The sequence below is a fragment of the Eurosta solidaginis genome, chromosome 3 (assembly GCF_040869045.1).
Source record: "Eurosta solidaginis isolate ZX-2024a chromosome 3, ASM4086904v1, whole genome shotgun sequence".
NCBI classification, from domain to species: Eukaryota; Metazoa; Arthropoda; class Insecta; order Diptera; family Tephritidae; genus Eurosta; species Eurosta solidaginis.
The window spans coordinates 266,980,372-267,005,095 of record NC_090321.1 but is presented as its reverse complement, the minus strand read 5'-3'; the positions used below and the strand labels follow the sequence as shown (position 1 = coordinate 267,005,095).

General features: G+C 39.3%; 1 protein-coding gene and 1 pseudogene across 14 annotated transcripts in view; one reads left to right on the top strand and one right to left on the bottom strand.

The window, feature by feature from the left end:
- Positions 1-24,724, top strand: part of LOC137246145 (glutathione S-transferase 1-like) — a 128,546-nt pseudogene that overhangs the window by 33,965 nt on the left and 69,857 nt on the right.
- The window catches only part of LOC137245527 (protein qui-1), a 304,290-nt gene that overhangs the window by 277,095 nt on the left and 2,471 nt on the right, over positions 1-24,724 (bottom strand). For 9 of the 14 annotated variants that reach the window (XR_010951337.1, XR_010951338.1, XM_067776347.1 and 6 more), the window contains one exon: positions 4,152-4,450. The exons of 3 other annotated variants lie outside the window; for them this stretch is intronic. The gene's annotated coding sequence lies outside the window, so the exon portion shown is untranslated. Of the gene's footprint in view, positions 1-4,151; positions 5,333-24,724 lie in introns of those variants that run through there. 2 more of the 14 variants (XM_067776343.1, XM_067776339.1) reach the window with 2 other exon arrangements.

Here is a 24,724-nt window from a genome sequence, read left to right as displayed (position 1 = left end):
GTTTAAACTCCTTTACAAGACTATGAGTATGGTCAAAAACATTGTCGCCAAGCACTTCTTCAACCACCAGTGGACGAACGCTCTTCGATGATCTAAATAAAGATGTGGTTGATTTAAATACTGACGGAGGGAGGTCGGCATGACCACATACGTGCACTACTCCCGCCACAATATCAAGACGTGATTGGTGAGTTTAACTCCAAGATCACCATAGGAGATATATTGATGGGTGTACAACTTAGTAAAAAATCAATAAAAAAAGTAACTTGCAATTTATATTTCAGACCTAATCTCAACCATTTATTATGGACACGTAACCAAAACACAACCATTCAAACTCTACGTTAGTGGCCTATATGGGTAACGTCCTGTCTGGATTTCTAAAATTTCCTTGGATTGAGTCATGTCTAGATTCAGAAAGTTGAGATTTTGAAGTCGCTTAAGATGTTTTTGTTGGAAAGTTCAAACCCTCCTACGAAATTTTGAAGCTAATTGACTGCCACAATGCATGAAACATGGTCATATGCAGCACGAAGTGCAAAACATAAAATAAGTAATACCACATGCCAACACTCCCCCTTTGTACAATTCGTGATGAGGTTGATTGTACCCCAGCGGGTTAGGGGACTTAGAATATACCCGCGGTATGTATGCCTGTCGCAAGAGGCGACTAAAATACCAAACTGATTCAAGGGGTTGCCAGCGCAATATATAGCTTTTCCAACCCAATTGTCAATCTCACCTACGCATGGCGAATCCTATTTAATTAACAGCCGAGGCTCTGGCGGCCCGAACTCCTGATGGATATAGGGGGTGGGAGGGCGTTATGGCATAGAAGATTTCATGTGGTCATACCAAATCGTTCCCGAGATGGTCGGACTAGTACCTTTATGGTGCTTGTTACCGGAACACGCCGGGTCTGCATCAGTCAAAGGACCATCAACATTGATAGCACTCCCCAAGGCCTTCGGGAGCAGTTGAGACCTGCACATACATTTACGGGGAAAAGCCTTTGTATCTAAATAAGGGAAGCTACGGTGGTGCGATGATGGCATGCTCCGCCTAAAAATAAAAAAAATAAATGTAAGGCGCGATAACTTCCGAAGAGATCTAAGGCCGAGCTTCTCTTCCAATTTGCGTCGTGCTCCTCTTGATTTTTCCCTACAAATTGGCCGGACGGGACCTACATGTTCTATGCCGACTCCGAACGGCATCTGCAAGGCAGATGAGTTTTCACTGAGAGCTTTTCATGGCAGAAATACAATCGGAGCGCTTGCCAGACACTGCCGAGGGGCGACCCCGCTTAGAAAAATTTTCTTCTAATTGAAAAATTTTATTTCTAAAATTTTGATGTTGCTTTGCCCGGGAGTTGAACCCAGGGCATACGGTGTGATAGGCGGAGCACGCTACCATCACACCACGGTGGCCGCCATGCATGCTCCGCCTACCACACCGAAAATTTGTGGTTCAAACCCCAGGCATAGCAACACCATAAATTTATTTCAATTAGAAAAATAAGTTTCCTAAGCGGGCCGCCCTCGTAAGGGGTTTTGAAAACACTGCGAGTGGATTTCTGCCATGAAAATCTTCTCAGTGAAAACTGATCGGCCTTGCAGATGCCGTTCGGAGATGGCACCAAACATGTAGGTCCCGATCCCGCAAATTATAAGAACACGATTATAAACCGACAACAAAATAACGAAATTGAACACTGAAGATGTGATGCGTTTGTCTCAAAACATACATACTGCTATTATCTTCGCACCACGGCTATCCCGGTTATTCTCTGAGAGCAAAAATCAAATCGAATAGTTTAGCAAAGGAAGCATATTTCTGGAGAGCTTTGTATCGCCTCCTATGAAGTAGCTCCATACCGGCAACCTCGAGAAAATTCCTGGGATACCTTGAGACCGATTGCAAAGAGTTCAGTATGCCACTTAATGAGTTGAAGAAGGAAGAGAAAAGAGAGGGAAGAGCTGAGCTATATTTAACAGTCTTAAGCATAAATCATTGAAAATTAAGGTTTCAGCCGAAACGCAGATAATTCTTAGGTCATGAAGGAGGACCTATCTGTTCTAATAAATGTAAGCTGCTAGCAGAGAAGATGCTCAAATCGCGCCCGAATTCGGAGATGATTATGTTAAAGCTCTCAAGCCCACAATGGCGAGTTTATAAAGCGCCTACGCAAGGGATTCGGTTCTATGCAGCTTAGCCCGCGAAAAAAGAAAACTCATATACACAATCGGAATTGGGTAAGGTCTTTTAGTGCCGCTAAAAACTGAACGAGGTAGACGGTTGACCGTGCGCGAAATACATTTTAAAAGTGAAGACGTCCCAAATCGTCGCTCTATGGGTCATCTCTTGAGAAATCAAGTATCTGCTTAGCGTATTACGAACATAAAATTCTACCAAATAACAAACATAAAGCAGTCTTTAAAGCGTGCAACCTTTTTGTTATCACTAACATAGTAAGGACATAATTTGGAAGAAAGTAAATTAAATTTGTAACACTTACCCCCAAAATAAAGTAATCAAAGTCTTAAGTGGCTGAAAATTGACTGTAGTCTCGCTTTTTTTTTACATTTTATTCACCACATTCACACAACGTAGATGCTTGTGTGTGTAAAAATATGTAAAATAGGGTGGTCCTTATTTATCAAATAAACGATTATTCCAGTTTTGTTGTTGTTTTATTGACGATAAAGAAATTCCTCAAAGGTTTTGGGAAGCGCTATCGGATACAGACCCGGTACGTACCGCTAATATTAACGATTTTGGGTATAGGTAAGGTTGGGTTGAACTGCCCGGTCCATGAGGAATTCACATAAACTGATTGAGTCCGTAGCGTTACCAGAAGTTTGTTTTAACGACCAAACTGAAAAACCCTATCAAAAACCAGGACCTATGTTATAAAATAACTCCGTCCTCTTGGCAAATACTAGAAGCTTTCTTGGACTTAAGCTACTTGCTGCTTCTAGATCTGACAGCTGTATCACTCCTAATAGCTGAAGCCTTAGCCTAGCAAGTTCAGGGCACGAGCACAGAACGTGTTCGATCGTTTCCTCCTCCAACCCGCACTTCCTACATCTGCTATCACTGACCAAGCCTAATTTAAAGGCATGTGACACCAGAAGGCAGTGTCCAGTCAGAATTCCCATCATGAGTCTACAGTCATCTCTTTTTAATGATAGAATCAACTTTGTTAGCATAAGGTTGCAAGACCTACATATAATTTTCGACACTTTACAGCCCCACGCTTGAACCCACGCCTTTCCCGCTTCGTCGATCATGTGCACCTCTCGCCTTCGCTTAACCTCGCCCAGTCTAATTGGGACGTCTACAGAGCAAGCTTCAAGGGATGCGCCCTTTTTAGCTAGTTAGTACGCTTTTTCATTGTCATCTATTCCCATATGCCCTGGGGCATAATATAAATGTATGCTTCTCCCTGTCCCAATTCTCTCCAGATACTGCTTATACTCTAGCACGCATTTAGATGTTGTGCTATGCGAGATTATTGCCTTAATTGCGGCTTGACTGCCAATATAAAAGTTAAAACGGTTGCAGCTTAAGCTATTCTCTTCCAGGGTTTTTACTGCTTTGGTTACGGCTAATATTTCCACTTGGAAAACGCTACAGTAATCCGGCAGCCTGTAGGATCTGCTCATTTCCCGATCAGCACAGTATACAGATACAGTATATATAGCAGACCCTACTCCTTCCACTACTTTGGAGCCATCTGTGTACACATGTATCGCCTCGGATTTTGGGCATAAAAAATCGAAAAACTAAATTTAGAATTTGTGAGCCTGCCCGGAAAATCTTAACTTTGCTCCGATCAGCGCTAAAATTTATGTGCGATAGTTTTTTCTTGGTATTACCGTTTTAAGGGATGGAACTGGAAAAACTTGAGAATTCGACTTTTTAAGGATCATCTTAGTATACACCGTTGTCCCACTGAGAATTTCTTAACAACGCTTGTAAACGGTCTTCACCACTTTGGTTTGAGTTTTTAATTTTCTTCGACACGAACATCAACACAAATGTAGACACAGAAGAACCAAAAGCATTTAAAAAGTAATTCTAGTTTTTTTAGGACAGGTCTCTTGTTTAATAAAACAGACATTTACACATACATATATCCATTCACTTACGTTACAATTTAAGTATATTCAGCTAAATGTGGGTGTATGCGTGTAATTAAGGTGTACACTTCCTCTTTGTTTTATCTTTTTTATCTCCATCAATTTCGCGCACTGACATGAGAAGGAAATGTTTTTATGCGTTTTTTAAATTCAATTTTCTTTTGTTGAAAATTTGTTGTTGCATTTAATTTTCTCCAATGTTAGACATTTTCTTATTTTTATTTTTTATATTTTTTTTTAATGCGCTAAAATTCGTGTTTTAAGTAAACTTCAATTAACTTGGTATAGGTTTAGTTGGCGACTTTCTTCTGTAAATTGAGTTTAAACACTGTTTATATATATTTTCGCATTTTTTCAATTAAGGTAGTATTTTGTATTTTGAATTAGGTCTCTGCGCAATTTCATTCAACTTTTGAAATAAATTTTATTTTTTTTTTAAAGATCTCACTGTTCTAATACAGAAATAAAAGCCAATCATAGTAAACTGGCACACCCGGCAGACGTAGTTCTACCCCCACTTTGGTCTATCTGCATAAGTTTTGAGAAGTTTTTACCTTCTTCTTTCTCCCCCTCGCATCACCTCTTCCCTATCCTTTTATTCATTCCTCCCTTTCTCTTTCTCTCCCTCTCTTTCACCTCCTCCATCTTTTCTCTCAATTCTTTTATGCTCCATCTATCCCTTTCTCTCTATCTTCCTCTAACTCTATTCTCAGTATCTTTCTCCTTCCCTCTGAGTCTTCTTATTCTTCTCCATCCCTTATTCCCAGCCCCAGTCCTAGTCTCATTCCCTGTTCCAATCCAAGTCCCAGTCCCAGTCTCACTTCCATTCGGCCGAAAAGAGGGTTATTACTACTCTAGACCAATAGGTACTTATATACCAGATTTCAGTTAAATTGAACCAAGAATAGAATTTGTTTGATTAGATCAGCCCCTGGTCTACTTGCTGGAAAAACAGTATCATATATACTAATCCAGATAAATGACTAATTTTATATATACCAAGCTTCAGGTGAGTCGAACCATGAAGAGAATTTGTTCGAAAAGTTCGGTCGCTGGTACACTTTCCGAAAAACAAGTATCGTAAAAACTAATCTGAGCAAAAGGGCTATCTACATATCTACCAAACTTCAGGCAAATTGAACGAGGACAGGAATTTGCTCGAAAAGATTGGCCCCAGATCCACTTCGCACAAAGAAAGTAATTTACCGAACTTCAGGCAAATCGAACCATGAATAGAATTCGTTTGAATAGATCGGCCTCTGGACCACTTCCCGGATAGAAAATTCACAAGAACACTCTACAAGTAGCTCTAAAGCTATCCTGCAAATTTAAGTAAAATCGGTTGAGTAGCTTCGGAGTACATAAGCTGCATACAAACACACATCCTTCTTGATATACGCAAAAACTTACACATTACGATAAAAAATACCGAGTAAAATTTGTTCCTTGTTATGGCGTTTCTACGGTCACTACAGCTACGTAATGAAACTTGTTAGTTATTGTGGTTAACATCGATAATTCCTTAACTCATTATGTGGTATCCTCAGGCGAGAAATTAAGAAAAAGTTCCCTATCAGTTTTCGTAAAAGCAACCATATTTCATAAAAGTAATTCTTTCTTCCCAATTTCTTTTAAGCTCGGAAAGAAATAAGTATGTGCTTATGTGTACGATGGCCACCGTGGTATGATGATAGCGTGCTCTGCCTACCACACCGAAGATCCTAGATTCAAGCCCCGTATTTCGAGCGTATTTCTGCCATGAAAAGCTCTCAGTGAAAACTCATCAGCCTTGCAGTTGCCGTTCGTAGTCGGTATAAAACAAGTAGGTCCCGTCCAGCCAATTTGTAGGAAAAATCAAAAAAGGGGTACGACGCAAATTGAATGAGAAGCTCGGTCTAAAATCTCTTCGGACGTGTTCGCACCTTACATTTATTTTTTTATTTGCTGCGTATGATGAACTTGAGCGACTTAAAATTTTCACGAATCTCAAAATTGTAAGTCCTTAAAAAAGAAGAGATAAACCCACCAATGAGTATATCGAATTGATCAGGATGACGATTTGAGTTATAGTTCCTATATATTTGAGATATCTTGATGAAATGCGGTGAGCGGATATATTTCGGTGTGATAAATTATTTATCGGAACCGACCGAACTGAACCACTCACAATAGCATATACATATAACCCATACAATTGATTTTTTCGAAAAAGGAGGTTTTTGTCATTATTCATCATTTAAACAGTTAGAAGATTGAAAGCTCACAGGATGTTTAGGCCATGGGGAATAACCAGGTGAAGTAAACCGTCTATTGTCTTGCTCTAAATTCTTTTTTTTGTGCTCTTATTCACCTATCTGAAAAATTTTCCACAATACTGCCTGTGTTTAGCATTTCTTAGGAGTAAAATATGGAACTTATTTATTTAGCTTGAGTTGATAGGCAGGCCGCACGGCCGCATGCACGGCCGTTGTGAAAGAATTTTGTAATTGAAATTTAAGTAACTTCCCGATAAGCTACAAGCTTGAATCTTGGAATATAGTTCAGAACCCGATGACAATGCAATAATAGGGAAAAAATCGCCGCTAGGTGGCGCAGGGATCGAGATATTCACAAAAATCGTATTAGTGGTCCGATTTGGCTCATATTTGGAACACAAAATACATACAAGAATAGAAAGCGACCTATGAAAAAAACTGCAGCTAGGTGGCGCAGGGATCGAGATATTCACAAAAATCGTATTTGTGGTCCGATTTGGTCCATATTTGGAACACATAATGTATACATGAATAGAAAGCGACCTATGATGCCCGATTTGGCTATTATTTGGAACAAATATTGCATACAGTCCGGTAGAAGTGACATCAAAATTTTTTGGAGTTGGAGGAGGGACAAGCATACGCAGCCCAGAGTCGAGTAAAGTCTTTGGAAGGATTATATATTGAGGACTTAGATTGTAGCAAATTGTCAGGAAAGAGTGCTTGTAATAATGAGTCACTAAATGATCTAAATAGAATGAGAAATAATAGGCAATTAAATAAAGACGAAAATACTTATTTAATTGTCTGATCAACGCCCTAGATTGATAAGGAGTTTGATGACCCTAGGACCCATGATTCAATCACAAGAGATTTGCTCGACAGACACATTTCTTGACAATTGCAGCCATTTTGCTCCCAAATCGAATTGACATCCGTTAACTGTGTTGTTTCTTTGCAATTTTTGGAAAAATTTTAGGAGTAGAAATAGGAAGCAATCAGTTAACAAATACCCGATAAGTACTAAACTGCATAATTCCTTAGAACATTTATTTTAATTTTATGATGAATTTATTAACTATGCCATGATCTATTAATGTGGCTGAACATAGGTTTTATGAAAAGTACGGACACCAAGGAATCGTGCACTTTCGTAAACATATGAACATACGAACCCTAAACCACTTCAAAATTCATCGATCAGCGTCAGAGAGTCGACTAGTAAATTGATTCACGTAAAAATGTCATTAGTAAATAATGGAGATGCCATAACGAAATATTGGTACATTGAGCATGTTAACTTATTCAAATAAAAGTCTAGAACAGGAGTCTACTGCTAATACGCGTCCAAAAATATGGAGAGAGGTGACCTCGACAACAATAATCCTAAGGCGGAAGAGAAAAATTGTATCTCTAAAATTGTATCTCTGTCCGGAGATATTTGCAGTTGAAGTTGGAAATTTTCATGTGGTTGTTGTAATGTTTTCGTGCACTGAAAACGATTTTGTGTACAAAGGGATTTTGCACGCATTTAATTTTGATCCCACCTCATTGGTGGACCGGCCAGGGTAATTTTTTATAAGCTCGGCTGAAGGCCGCCAAAGCAACCCGGGGTCATTTTTCGGTTTTTCGTCAATATATTTTGAACGAGCTAAAATTTTGATTTCCGCCTTCGAATTATTGTTATCGAGGTCAATACGCGTCTTTTGACACTCCTCCCGATATTTATGGGCGCGTATTAGAAGTCGACCTACTGTTCTATTAATTCCGTATGTTCGAAAATTCGTCTCTATCTTAGAATTTGGAGAATCGGTTTATATTTGGAATATTATACATATTCGGACCTCGTGAGGTAGTATCAAATGAACGTATTCCGAATATTCTAAATTTACGGTTTATCCGGAACGCTTCTATGAATACTTAACGGAAAAGAGCTTTCCGAAATTTCAGCCTAAAAAGGTGAATACTCCCTGTGTAGCAGGACCGAACAAAAGCTTAACTCTTCTGTAAAAGTCAAGGTAGGTGTAAAGTTCTAAGACAATAAGCCATTTTCTTTTATTTTTGTTTTTGTCAGTTCATTGCGGCTGCTGAGTAGCGTATCACCCAATATCGGCTGCCTGTTCAAAATCATGCTATCTCAAAATATTTTTCAAAATTTTCCCAATTCAGGATTTGTCACAAAGCCGCCCTATATTAGAGTTAGATTGACGAACGATTCATCTCAGAATACTTTTCATTAACTACCTCTTATGACAAAATGCATTGAACTTATGCTCATGTAGGGAGTTTTGGAAACAAATTTTGAAATAGTGCATTTTTAAATAAAATTCTAACGTACGGCATTCTTCCAACAATTTCTGAAAGAAGGACCAATAAAAGTCATGTTATCACTAAAAAAATTAGATCCAACGTCCTAGACAAGTTATTAATAAAGGTGTTTACCTGGGCAAGATTCGCGTTCAATAAGTTATCAACAACATATGTTTCAGAAAAACTATTAACGTTATTCGGATACAAGACTAAACTATCATCCACGGCTGCGCAGCCTACATTCCCTAAGTTGAAATCACCTAAGTATAACCTAGAGAATCTAAAGGGTAATCCAAAGAGGTCTCTAACACAAAATCGGAAAAATTGCACATTCAGATCAATGTAGTGTTTTTTAACCGAAAGAAGTAGCAATGACCAAATCAGTAAAAACATGTTAAACTTCATTATTAGTCATCTTCATTATCATAATCATTAATTGGTGCTCGGAAGGACCATAAATCTTCCGGAAAACTTTTCTTTCGAACACTACTGCTATATTAAAAAAAAAAAATGATTTGAAATAAAATTTTGCAAAAAATTTCATTTTAAAATGTTAGGAAGGAAAAAAAATGCTAATTTGATAAATTGTAGAGCGCCAGTATTTCCAAATCACTCGCTTATAAATTATTCATAATTTAGAATATTAGCGTTTTAATTAAGCTGCCAAATTTCACGCTACACCGACTACGCGCTCAATTTATTATTTGATTAATTACCGTTATTTAATCTAAAACACTCCTCCCCCAGCCACATAAATCGCTAATCTTAAGCAAAATAAAAAAAAAAAATTCGACCCAATATAATAAATAATAATTTATATATGAATAATGAGCGCATAAATTTGTTTGAAATGAGTAACTGAAGATTCAAAATTGGAAAAATTAAATATTTAATGATGATTTAAAGCAAATTCTTCACTCTAAATGCAAATTGTAGTAAGACCAAGTTCAAATTAAGAATTTTCAGGATGTGTCTTTGCAAGTTTGCGTTAACCCTTTAACAACCACATAGCCGTGCATACCTTAAATATATATATGTGTGTGTGTGTGTATGTGTGTGTGTATGTGTGTGTGTGTGTTGAGGAGGATACATGCGCAAATTGTTGTTGTCTTCATCATTTGTTTGCTTCATCAGTTTTCTGTCTTCATTTTTGCGCATTTTGCTGTTATTTATCCTTTGTTTCAATATAAATTTTTTATTTGCGCGCAATGAAAATAAACTTTTTATATCAAAATTTGCCACTTGCTGGCAAAAGGGATTTCACGTATGGCAGTTTGTAGGTAGAGGCAAATGGAAAAGAGGTTTAATATGCATTTTGTTATACTCAACTAAGCAAAGCTCACAGAGTATATTAATTTTGTTCGCATAACGGTAATCCGTGACGGCATAAACTAATCGACATAGATATAGACTTCTATATATCAAAATGATCTGGGTGAAAAAAGAAATTCATTTAGCCATGTCCGTCGGTCCGTCTGTCCGTCCGTATGTAAACACGATAACTTGAGTAAATTTTGAGGTATCTTTATGAAATTTGGTATGTAGGTTCCTGGGCGCTCATCTCAGATCACTATTTAAAATGAACGAAATCGGACATGCATGTAGCCCACTTTTTCGATATCTAAAATTTCGAAACACTGAAAAAGTTCGATAATTCATTACCAAAGACGGATAAAGCGATAAAACTTGGTAGGTGAGTTGAACTTATGACGCAAAATAGAAAATTAGTAAACTTTTGTCGTTTAATATATCATGATGAAGTTTGGCAGGCACGTTACTCCTATTACTATATGTATGCTAAACAAAAAGTAGCAAAATCGGATGACGAACACGCCCACTTTAAAAAAACATTTTTTTAAAGCCAAATTTTAACAAAAAATTAAAATTTTTTACAGTATATAAGTAAATTATGTCAACATTCAACTCCAGTAATGATATGGTGCAACAAAATACAAAAATAAAAGAAAATTTCAAAATGGGCGTGGCTCCGCCCTTTTTCATTTAATTCGTCTAGAATACTTTTAAGGCCATAAGTCGAACAAAAATTTACCAATCCTTTTGAAATTTGGTAGGGGCATAGATTTTATGGCGTTAACTGTGAAAATGGGCGAAATCGGTTGAATCCACGCCCAGTTTTTATAGACCATCGACCGTCTGTCCTTCCGCTCGGCCGTTAACACGATAACTTGAGCAAAAAACGATATATCTTAACTAAACTTAGTTCACGTACATTATCTGGTCACCTTATCTTGGTATAAAATAAGGCCGAAATCCGACTATGACCACGCCCACTTTTCCGATATCGAAATTGTGAAAAATGAAAAAAAATGACATAATTCTGTACCAAACATGAAAAAAGAGATGAAACATGGTAATTGGATTGGTTTATTGACGCAAAATATAACTTTAGAAAAAACTTTGCAAAATGGGTGTGACACCTACCATATTAAGTAGAAGAAAATGAAAAAGTTCTGCAGGGCGAAATCAAAAGTCCTTGGAATCTTCGCAGGAATACTGTTCGTGGTATGAAATATATAAATAAATTAGCGGTACCCGACAGAAGATGTTCTGGGTCACCCTGGTCCACATTTTGGTCGATATCTCGAAAACGCCTTCACATATACAACTAAGGGTTACTCCCTTTTAAAACCCTCATTAATACTTTTAATTTGATACCCATATCGTACAAACATATTCTGGAGTCACCCCTGGTCGACCCTTATTTCGATATCTCGAAAAGGCGTCCACCTATAGAACTAAGGCCCACTACGTTTTAAATAATCATTAACACCTTTCATTTGATACACCTGTCATACAAACACATTCCAGGGTTACCCTAGGTTCATTTTGCTAAATGTTGATTTTCCCTTATTTTATCTCCAAAGCTCTCAGCTGAGTATGTAATGTTCGGTTACACCCGAACTTATCCTTCCTTAATTGTTTTATTGTTGGTTTGTTTGTTTTTACCGAGCGGAAATATGCTGAATTAAATTATTGGTTCTTTTCAATTGAATGCAAAATTAAAATATTCAAGTTGTTTACTTGGCGCCCATTAAATATCTCGAGCGCCTTAAATTATGCAATAAAATGTTAAATCGTTATATGCACAAAAAAAAAAACCTAAAAGGGACTTAGTGAATAGCGTTGAAATAAATGAAAATTATAGCATTAAATATTTTAGTGGAGCTTTTAAGCAATTTCTGAGGGAAAGCTCACTTAAAACCGTGTAATTGCGACTGTGTTAAAAAAGGCGTATCAGCCATTTACTCTTCACAAATAAAAATACTAATGGCACGATAATTTAGTAATGCCATATTGCTGAGGATAGAGCCCTTTGAAAAATTCTCAGCAAATATAGAAAGCTTCTGAACTTGCATGCGGCTTAAGCAAATCACTATTTCCGAACGTGACCGTCGAAGTTTGGGTTGCTGTTCGAAATCCATTTTCTGCTGAGCTAGCGCAAAACAACATATTATTAAAACCACTCTGACATGGGCTTACCTAAAGCTTGGACATCCTAATAAACATCCGCCGTATGAACCTGATAAGCATAAAGAAACCCTCTGTCTCATCCATGACCAGACCGCACAAACCATGCCGATTAATGTCATTTATCAACACCAAATACCCAAACCGTGCAGTTGACGAAAACAATCTTCCAAATGAGACGCACGTTTCTCCGGCATAACTTTGATCTGGATACCGTAATATATTAAACCCTTGCTTTTCCAGAATCAACCCCAACATACCCAATATATATATCACGCCTGTAACTTGTCTCCACATGACACCAATCATCTGTTCAATTCGTTGTGAAACCAAGGCCTCTAACACTCATATCTCTTTGGTCCAAGCCTGTTGAAACTGCAAGTTTACTTGGACTTCCGTTGAGGATATTGAGGATAATTTGCATTGTGGTCTCATTTATTGAATAGGGCTAAGCATTGCAGCAACAACAACCACCCCGGCATAATTGGTGCTCGCCGAGCTGTCTCAACGATAGCGTACTCGTATGTCCACCATGAGATGTATTTAGCTCAAACAGCCTTCTATACAAACGTTACATCGTTTCTCTCAGAGAATTATGTGCTGAGTTTGGGACCCCCACATAAAACTAAATCATCATCATCACCCAGCGCTCAACAACCTAGGTGATTTCTGTAGTTGTGTAATACACCATGTGAGGACCAAATAAATCCTCATTAATTTGGCCCACACAAAACGACCCAACAACATATTTGACACGACATTAACACAACAAGTGGCCACAAAAGGCTCTAGCAACACGATCAACCAACAAGTCTCAGCAACACAACGCGCGGTCGCAACATTTAACAGCAACACGGCCAACCAACAAATCTCAGCAACACCACGAGCGCTCGCAACATTCAACAGCAACACTGTGACCATGGCAACGCAACCATTTGAGCTAGCAACACCAAACACAACGGCCATAAAAGGAGCGACACAGCAGCACAGCAGTCAGTCAGCACGGAGCTGTGGTCGTGACCAGAGCTACTAGCGAAGTATATCCCTATTGCAGTTGACCTTCTCTATGCAATAGGAATCCACTTCATAGGAGCGAGTCGTGGAATGGTGATTGCGGTTGATCTTCTCTACGCATCACCCCCAAAGACCAAAGGCCCCGCCACAGTAACGCGCAACCGCGACGGGTGACACCCGCTCACCTCCGTCAGTAGAAGTACGCCGGCAGAGGCCGCAACAGAGCGGCAACGCACGTAAACCAGCGCAGAGCGCGGCAGCAGAGCGCAGTAGAGGTCCGCCGACGCACAACGTAACAAGGGTAAGCCAGCGCCAAGCGCGGCGGCAGAGCACAGAGTAATACAAATAGACGCCGACGCAAGGCGCAGCAGAGTAATACAAGTAAACGCCGACGTAAGGCGCGTCAAGGCACCGACGCCACATACTAACGGGATCCGTCTAACGGAACACGGCGACAGAGCATCGCCTCAGCAATACAAGTAAACGCCGACGTAGGGCGCGACAGAGTATCGCCCAGCAAATACGAGTAGACGCCGACGCAAGGCGTGCAGAGAATCACCCAGCAACCGGCAATACAAATAGACGCCGACGCAAGGCGCAGCAGAGTAATACAAGTAGACGCCGTCATAAGGCGCGTCAAGGCACCGACGCCACACACTAACGGGATCCGTCTAACGGAACACGGCGACAGAGCATCGCCTCAGAAATACAAGTAGACGCCGACGTAAGGTGCGACAGAGCACCGCAGCAGAGAGAGACGCCGTCATAAGGCGCGTCAAGGCGCCGACGCCACATACTAACGGGACCCAGCTAACGGAACACGGCCGGACCGCTAAGGCCCGCCACCGCAATCAAGGATACGGCAAGATAATCCAAGTGAAATTGAAAATGAAGTATACAAACACGTTTTTTTTATATTAAAGAATTTAGAACCAATAAAGAGAGTGAAGTTTTTTATATTAAATCGATTTGCAAGGTGTCCCTTTAATACAAATTTATTGTAAACGAACCCTCGGCACGGCGAGTATACCCCAGCAAATATCAAAGAAGCAATGGGGCACGAAAAAGCTTCGTTACAACCATGACAGCTTTCTCTCTTTGGTTAGAGCTTACGTAATTTGGAAGCAGCGAATTAGTTCAAGTTTTCCACCAACATCCCTACCGAACTCCATACATGCTTTATCTTCCCTCTGCCTTCAAATACCAATACCAGTAGGAATAATCGCTCACCAGCGATATCTTCTTTTATATTACTAGCTTCGATAAACGCCATAGAACCTATCTCGATACACCGTTATCTTCACGGACAGGACTTTAAAGCAAAGAGTCATCCTCTCTTCTGTCGCCACCGAGCCAATTACAAGGACAGATATGATAAGATATGGCCTAATTCAAAAGAAATTTTCCTGCGTTTGTTTTCCTAATTGGACTTTGTCTAAAGCCCACCGGTAACCGGCAAAATGTAACTAAACAATTCGACACTCACTTATCAGAAATAATGGAAAAATCGGTAAGAATTGAATTGATATACATCACCCTTTCATGGACTTTAAAGCCAACTGTGGTAGCACGAAATCCCTGCCCAAGCCGTACGAAACTGAACCAGGTTTTAGAAAATGTGACAGTATATCGTGCGACTTATTTAATTTGAAGCTGCAAAAAATTACATCACCGGTCTAAACTTTTGAAAAGTAGGCTTTGCTTACTCCATAATAGAGAAGACAGCGGAACATTTGAGTTTAAAAGTCAACAAATGCTACTTCGGGGTTAGTAGGCAACTAAGAGTAAAGTCGTCTCTTGTCAGATAAGAGCTCTACTATACCCGACCTTTTATATGGCAGAGAAGTATGAATGGTGGCAGATGATATGGGACAGCTCGGAGGTATACGAGGAAAAATACTTCGATACCGAAGCAGGAGATTCAAGGGATTGATAAGTGCAATTCACAATCGTCACTATGCGAGGTAAGTCCTGTTACAAGTATAAGTGCATCATACACATATTTAGCAGGCGAGGCTCTGGCCCTCTAAAAGTATCCCCTGTAACTCTGCAGTGGGGGCGTGTTTCGTTATGGTCGGCGTAGTTCCTTAATGGAGCTTGTTACCGGAACGCACGCGATCTATAAACAGAAAACCACCAACAACATCTTTATCAATTCCCACAACTTTTGTGGAGTATCTTCTACGCTACAAAAACAACAACAACATTTAAGAATCAGATTTAGCTAAAAGCTTTGCACAGACAGTAACAGTGAACGAATGGATGAATATACTCCCGCTTAAAAGATATTTTTATCAAAATCCCGCCCATGAACTACCAAGATGAAGCTAGAGAACGAGCTAATATCAATTAAAATCTGCAATGGAAACCAAGTGGTAATAAATATAAGTGGCTATCAATATTTGCAGAATTATGTATATAATAATTTATAATTGTTTTTACTTCAAAAGCATTTTCTCGCAAAAGGCCACGGACAAGTCCCATTACATTAAAGCCCCATGATGATTGGCGATCTTACTGACTGTTGTAGGAATTAACAGTTGCAGAACGGAGTGGTTTATTTTGCCCGTTCTTTTTGTTGTTGTTGTAGCAGTGCTTCGCCCTATCCAATAAAGGGGACCACTCACAAATAATTATCAATATCCTATAAAGGGAGTCCGAGGAAACCTTCAGTTTGAACCGGGTTGGACTACAGAGATAAGAGTGGTAGAGGCGTTGGTTGCACATTGCAATTGAAAAGTTGGTTAGTGTCATGTGGGGTCACATTACAAGCGGGTAAGAGTATACCCCTAATAGTAACATGGAAATTGAGACGCGCGGATTCCTGGGTAGGTTGCTTTTCCTAACTACGAGTTCCAGGTATTTGGTTTTAAGAACGAAGTTTACCCTGCAATATCTGGCATAGTAGTTCGAAACCCATTTTGTGGATGCCTCTGAGGGCCTCTTCAACTTCACATCGCTGGGTTTTTAAATCCCGGGTTTCTACATAATGTTTACGGACTTAGCTTCTTAAACTCCAGGGAGGCGGAGCCTCTGCAATCATATAGCTCTTGGCCGGTATTCTGGGTATTCAACAGAAACTGTTTGTTCAACATGTCATTTCTTTCCTTTGTGGGGAGTATTCTGGCCTGACTATGTAGATGATATTGTAGAGACATAAGAACACATTACCTAATTAATTGGCGCTTAACCGTCTAAACGGTTAGGGCCCAAAATAAATGTAAGGCGCGATAACCTCCGAAGAGATCTAAGGCCGAGGTTCTCTTCCAATTTGCATCGTGTTCCTCTTGATTTTCCCTACAAATTGGCCGGACGGGACCTACATGTTTTATGCCGACTCCGAACGGCATCTGCAAGGCAGATGAATTTTCACTGAGAACTTCTCATGGCAGAAATACATCCGGAGCGCTTGCCAAACACTGCTGAGGGGCGACCCCGCTTAGAAAAATTTTCTTCTAATTAAAAAACCGTATTTCTAAAATTTTGTTGTTGCTTTGCCAAGAAGAAGACATTACCTGGCAGTTTTAAAAGCGGTGTTTTGAGAGGCTTGCAATTTCGTCCAGTGTGATCTAATAGGCTCCGCGACACTAATGAGAATACGTAGCATACAAGGGGTAGGTTAATTGCTTTTTAAGTGGTTACGAGCGTTTCTTTATCTTTGCCTCAAATACAGCTCTGGAGTTTAAGTACAATTGCGGCTGCATGCTCGCCAAAATGTTAATCTTGATCGGACGTCACACCAAGCATCTTTGGATGTGAGACATTCGGTACCGGCATGCCATCCATGTGGACGTCCAATATGGTTCCGTCCTCCCACGGGTGTTACAGCAACCAATCAAGTTGTCCCAAACCAATCTGCAAAATATCATTTAGAAATGTAAAAGGCGAATGTCCAATATGATAAATGGCTGAGACTGATAACAAGCTGTTATAAACTTAAAAGTTTTCGTTTTCAGCATTCTGCAAAATATAAATTGCCATATCAATGCATCAAAAATCATTGAAAAATAACTCGACCGTAATATTCGCTTAAAAAGCTGATTTGAAAAACTTTTCTTTTGTGTGCAAAAGTTTTATAAAATTTAATTTTTATTGCAAGTGTCAACTACGGAAAAACTTTCGTATACTGAAATGATCCAAGTATGTATTGAGCACACTACACAAACACATATGCATTCATGGGCATATATTGTTAAAGTTTTACCGTATTAACTGTATGATACTACTACATACGTACATATGTGCTTAAAAAGTTCGAACCACCCAAAGAGTTACAAAGCATTCTACTTAGATTTTACGACAAAAGTTTTTCCTGAATTGTGTTTACGATTTTGAAATTTCGCACATAAAATTGTATAAAAGCTAATATGGCTTAAAGGATGAATTACACCTACACAACTTCGAGCTTATAAGCCGCTGTAAAGGCAGGTTGTACACTAAAGGGAGCTACACAATTTCGTTTGTGTGATTCCTGCAGTTGCTTGACCATTATTTACACTAACTGACATAAGCTTAGCTATATTGCAAAGTCTTGGGACACGGTCAACGTTATATTCATTGCAAAGGCCGGCCGAAGCTCTCATGTACTACCTAAGGACTCTTCGTCGTTGCTTTTTAAAACTTTGGAGCGGTTTATTGATCTATACCAACGGGAAAGGATTCCTCGGGGAGTACTTTCGGCTTCGTAGCATGCCTATTGTAAGGTCAGATCAGTGGAAACGGCTCTCGATTCGATTTTAAAGTAAGTAAAGGGGTCCCTAGCATACAACGAGTTTACTCTGGGTGCCTTTCTAGACACGAGGAGGAGTTTAACAGTGTCTTACCTGGGGCAATCGCAAAGGTTGTGGTTAGTTTAGGAGTTTAAGGGCGCTGAGCTGTCGCAGTGTAGTGGGAGGGGGGGCATAATCGAAAGGAAGGTGTGCAGAGCCACGCCATAGGTGGATGCTCTATCTACTCTGTTCTGAGCTGTGGTAGTTTACAAGTTTCTTGTGGAGTTGGAATCCAATGGCTGTCGGGAGGTTGCCTATGCAGATGGCCCGGTATCCTAGTCTGGAAAACATTTCTGAGCACCCTGCGTGATATTCTAGAGGGCAACCTGGACACTATGGCTAGGTGGTCTGATTCATGTGGACTGGCGGTCAACCCGGGCAAAGGGAACTGATTCATTTTACCAACATATATATGAGATTCCCGTTTTCAGAACTCACTCGATTGGAGGGGTACCGTTGGTACTCTTTGATTGGTTAAATATTTGACGATTGGACAAGAAACTGCCCTGTAGACCCAACGCAGAAAATAGGGCCAGGAAGGCCGGGTTGCTTTGTGCTGCTGCCGGGGGCTATCGGCAAGACATGAGAACTCTCACTAAGAGAAGTACACTGGCTTTACGAGATGTTAGTCAAAAAGATTCTGCTCTATGGCGTGCTGGTTTGGTGGAATGCACTGGACACAGCGAGCACCACCAAAATATTATTGTCAGCACAATGGACGGCACTGGTTAGTATTAGCTCTGACTTCGGGCACTCTGGCTTTCTTACCAATCTCGAGTTTATACCTCAGAGGAGGGACTATTTTGTGCCGATAAATGCTTCATGTGCAACCTTCTACCCATTCGTTTCCACGAGAAAGCAATGAGGAAACGGACTCTTCTAAGGCAGGGACCAGTTAACTTGTTCATGGATTGGTAGAAGTCGGACGGGATGGTTGGTAGGGGTGGGGGTCTTTTATGAAGAGCCGATGAAATACTATCCAGTGCTATTACGGTTAGGGAATTTAATTCTACTCTGATCGCCAAGCGGCTATCAACCCCTTGAGTTCAACTATAATCCGATTGAGGGTGGCTTGGAAGTGCCTGCCTTCGATTGCAATTACATCGAACTATTTTATGATTAATATTATGTCGCCATAGTGATATCCCGGGCAACTGTCAAGCGGATCTCTTAGCCCGCATCGGGACAACTGAACCAGATGAAGTTGGCTGTATGCATTCCGTGACTCCGCTGGACACCTGTGGTCTGCTGCTGCATAGATGCACCGTGAGTTAGCTCAGCAAGCATTGGGCGAACACCACTTCTTGCAGGTTAGCAAGATCTTTCTGGCTGGAAGGGGATGGCAGGAGGTCTGCCGATATAATTGGGTTCACTAGGTGTCATCTATGTCATATGTTCATTAGGGTTTGTTCATTAGGCTTGTTACCGGAACGTGTCGGATCTGCATCCGGCAAAGGACCTTCAACACCGATAACACTCCCCAGGGCCTTCGGGGAGCGTCCCTATCGCTACAACAACAGTGGAATTGTTGGAAAATCCCACTCACGTCTTCTTAGCTTACCTGACCTAAAGTATTACCTGGGTTGGTGAATAACTCAATCCTTATATGGAGTGTGTAGGTTCCGAACTTTAAGAGTATATTAACAAATAGTACCTGGGCGAACGAACATTGCTCGGCAACGTTTCGTTGTGCTGAGAAATCTTTCTAATAATAATCTGTGAGAAATTGCAGTTATTCATTTAAAAGAAAATTATTTAAAATTAAGTCGATTCATGTGTAAAATTTTTTACGAAGATTTTTAACTTTGATGTTCTCCTTTAAAGCTGTAATAGAATATGAGTAAGTAGAGTACTATTTCGTCTAACTACCCCAACCCTAAATGGCAACCCTACTCAAAAATGTCCCTATTGTATTGCGGAGTGAATTTCGTTTGGTTTGATACCCATATTGGCATATCTCATGCAATTTTTTTTTTATTTCGAATAGGTGGCAACCCTAAATGGGAACCCTCTCAAAAATGTCCCTATTGCAATGCGGAGTAAAATACCTTTCGTTTGATACCCATATCGGCATATCTCATGCAATTTTTTTTAATTTCGAATAGGTGGCAACCCTAAATGGCAACTGTACTCAAAAATGTTCCTATTGTAATGCGAAGTGAAATACCTTTCGTTTGATACCCATATCGGCATATCTCATACAATTTTTTTTAATTTCGAAAAGGTAGCAACCCTAAATAGCAACTCTACTCAAATGTCCCTATTGTAATGCGGAGTGAAATACCTTTCGTTTGATACCCATATCGAAATATCTCATGCATTTTTTTTTTAAATTTCGAAAAGGTGGCAACCCTAAATGACAACCCTACTCAAAAATATCCCTAATCTAATGCGGAGTGAAATACCTTTCGTTTGATACACATATCGGCATATCTCATGCAATTTTTTTTAATTTCGAATAGGTGGCAACCTTGTGAAACATTCTGAGTGGCAACACCTAGGTAGAAAATCTTAGAAGATGATACATTATCTCTGTGCCAAATTTCATTTAAATCGGTTGGCCGTTTCCGAGATCGTTCGGCTATACAAACAAGCAGGAATTGCTAGTTCAAAGTAATAAGATTAGTGCACAGGAGCAAGAAGTGGCTTTCCAAACATTGAAAGAGCGTGTGTGCACTGCCCCAATGTTGGCGTATCCGATTCCAGGCGCAACCTTTATTCTAGATACAGATGCGAGTGGATATGCTATATGGGGCGTTTTATCACTACTGGCCGATGGACAGGAGAAGGTAGTTACATACTACAGCTGTTCGATTGGAAAACCAGAGAGGAACTATTGCGTTACACGGAGAGAGCTGTTGGCATTGGTAGAGTGCATTAAACATTTTCACAAATATCTCTACGGCCAGCGATTCCGCGTCAGGATAGATCACACAGCGTTGAGGTGGCTTCTGCATTTCCGTAATCCAGAAGGACAATTGGCACGGTAGATCGAACGGCTACAAAGCTATGACTTTTCTAATGAGCATCGGAAAGGTAGTACCCATGGGAATGCCGATGCAATGTCACGAACCCAATGTAGTTTGGAATGCAAGCACTGTTCAAAGGTCGAAGCTAAAGAAGACATTATAGATGTCCGGCTAATGACTATAACGTGTGCGGATGAATGGGACAAGGAACAACTAAGGAAGTGTCAGCTAGAAGATACAGATCTGTCACATGTTATGCAAGGGCTCGAACGAAACGAAAGACCAAATAGAGAGGAGATGTCAGCAGAGAGTCCCATTGCGAAGTCATATTGGGCACAGTGGCACAGTTTAGAATTGATATCCGGTTACTTGCATCAAGTATGGGAGAGTGAAGGTGTTCAATGCAAGAAGAAACTGATAGTTGTTCCCAGAAAGAGGATTCCTGGCGTTCTCAGCGAGCTGCATAATGGTCCGAGCGGAGGTCATCTTGGAATCACGAAGACGCTCGAGAAGATTAAACAGACATTCTATTGGGTTGGTTGCCGTCAGTCGGTCACTGAGTGGATTGCGAACTGCGAGGTTTGCAGCAGAGCGAAAGGGCCCAAAACCCGAAGTCATGGCCAGATGTACATATGTATGTAATTCTTTTATACTGCAAGTAAACAAAATGTTACGTATACGACACGGTACCCGACTTACCAGGTGGATGTTGTTGATTGGTTTTTAATAAAACATTGTGCTTATTATTATTAAATTTAGTTAATAATTTTGTTCCACAAAACAAAACAAACGATATTTTGAAAAATTTTTTTCTGTTTCTCTTTAAATGTGTAAATTCCTCTACTTCGCAAACACATTTTCTTTCGAGGTCTGATTGACATTAAATTGTGCTTTTTTTGTGAATTTGTGACTTTGGCTTTTCCACCTGCAAATTAGCTAAAAGCTTATCCGGCCAAAGGCATGCGCGTGCCTATAACTCATTCATCACATAGCAAGTATGCAAGCATGTAAGTATATTAATACACAAGTACAACGGGAAACAATTTAGAAGATAGACAATATATCTTAAACAGTGAATAAGGAAATGACTTCAGGTGGAGGTTAAGAAAATGCTGAATGGCAAATGTTGAATTAATCGTTACAAAATGAATACACATATATTTATTTAATATCTTGCTCGTGTTAATATGCCTGAAGGTACTTAAACATACGAAGATTATTTTTTTAAAAAGAAAATAAGCACTATTCACTTATCAAATAGTAGAATCTTAACTTTGTAGCCTATTATATTTTTTAAGTTAATTAATTATTAATTATTTTCCTTATTGACTACAAAATTTTATTTCACAAATAAGTAAAATAAAATAATTCAAAAAATTTTTTTTGAGTTAAACAGATAATTACATGAAGTAATAATAATGCTAAAAGCTAGAAAATAATTAGGTAGGTCCTAGGTACTAGTCATCACACTTCTCATCAATCTAGGGCGTTGATCAGACAATTAAATAAAAGCGTTGGACGCGTGAAATTTCTAAAAATGTGAGGCGTAGCATAACCTTATTAAGGTTCAGTTGGTCTTACTTATGACTATCAATAGAAATTTGACGCGTCCAATGCTTTTGTTTAATTGTCTGATCAACGCCCTAGATTGATGAGGAGTGAGATGACCAGTACCTACCTACTTATTATTTTCTAGCTTCTAGTATTATTATTATTTCATGTAATTATTGTTTTCAATAAAACCGTTTAACTTAAACATTTTTATTATTATCTTATTTTCAAGTTTTTGGTCTTTATTTAATTGCCCATTATTTCTCATTCTATTTAGTTCATTTATTGTTACAACGACTCTTTCCTGACAATTTGTTACAATCTAAGTCCTCAATACATAATCCTTCCAAAGACTTTACTCGACTCTGCGCCACGTATGCTTGTCCCTCCTCGAACTACAAAATAGTTTGATGTCACTTCTACCGGACTATATGTAATATGTATTTCTTCCAAATATGAGCCAAATCGGACATCATAGGTCGCTTTCCATTCATGTATGTATTATGTTTTCCAAATATGAGCCCAATAGGACCACAAATTCGCTTTTTTTGAATAACTCGATCCTTGCGACACCTAGCGGCGATTTTTTATAGCTCGCTTTCTATTCACGTATGTATTATGTGTCCCAAATATGAACCAAATCGGACCACAAATACGATTTTTTGGAATATTTCGATCCATGCGCCAACTCTTGGATTTTTTATATATTCCGTATCTAACCTAGGTAAGTCCTTGTATTTGTACACCTGGTTACAAGCTAATTTGGTATCAATGATTCGGTTACGAAGTATTTAGGTTGGGAACGTGCCCACTGATCACGAATTTAGATCCATTTTGTTTTGACACGGTGAGGTTGAGCTTTAAGGCAGGTACTCACATTGAAAGCATAGTACTGGTATCTTAATGGTGCTATTTTCCGAAGCGTACCAGATATTTACTGGCAAATGACCATCGAGATTGTTAAAACTACCCAAAAACCTGTGTATGCTGCTCCTCATCGATACAAGCAGGATCAGTAAAAGACACCGGAGAAAGGTATCAGTGCGTATTTACTTGTGGCAGCCAAACAGTGAGAAATTGTAGTAAAAAGGCCTGAAAATATTTTCTGCACTTAAATATTTCTAAAGTTAAGAAAATATAAAATAATAACACCGATTTACTTATTATTATTATTTTTTGTTTCAAAAGAAACATAATTTGCAATCCAAAGTCTTTTTATGATTTCGAAAATTCTAAACGTAGTACTAACGGGTTTCCTTCTGCCGTGAAGTTTAGAAACAAAAAATCCTTAAAAGATTCCTTCAAATACGGTCCCGATTTGATCTCAATATGCTTTTTTAAAAAATGTCCGAAATACATTTACCAGCTCTTACTGATCTGTTTAACCTCTCTTTAGCAAATGACATTTTCCCGAGGGCTTGGCAAGAATCTTTTCTTATCCCACTCCATAAAAAAGGAACCAAGTCGTCTATTGAAAGCTATCGTGGAAAGCAAAGCTTTCCGCTATCCCTAAGCTTTTCGAAGCAATCGTTACCAATCACCTTACATTTTCGATTTCTACATTGATAGATAGTTCTCGGCATGGATTTTATAGAGGCAAATCAACCACAACCAATTTGACTGAATTTACAACTCACGTCTATAATGAGTTTAGAAACAATCATCATACTGACGTTAGTACACTAATTTCAGCAAAGCATTCGACAAAGTATGGCTCTCATTACTTGTCTATAAACTCGAATAACTTGGCTTTCAACTTGGCCTAACTCGCTGGATCTCCTCCTATCTTTGCAGCAGAACTCAAAGAGTAATAAAAAAAAAAAATTATTCGAATGTCATCGATGTTCGATCGGGTGTGCCTCAGGGCAGCACTCTTGGTCCAATTCTGTATTTGCTCTTTATTAGCGATATTTCCTCAGCTATAAAATATTTTAAAATTTAAACGTATGCTGACGACGTAAAACTTGTTAGGTCATACGCGTCGGTTGAAGGGCGTTCTGTACTCCAGTCGGATTTAAATTGTTTAGTTACTTGGTGCAATGCGAATTTTATGCCTCTCAACATAGAAAAATATAAATTCTTGTGTTTTCTCACGTGGGAACGTACAGCCGGCTTCTGGCACAATTAATAACCAAACTCTGGGAAGCGTTGATGTTTTTGTCATCTCGGGAGTTACAATGAATTGCAAACTTAGTTTCAACCCCCATATTAATGCCACAGTCAAT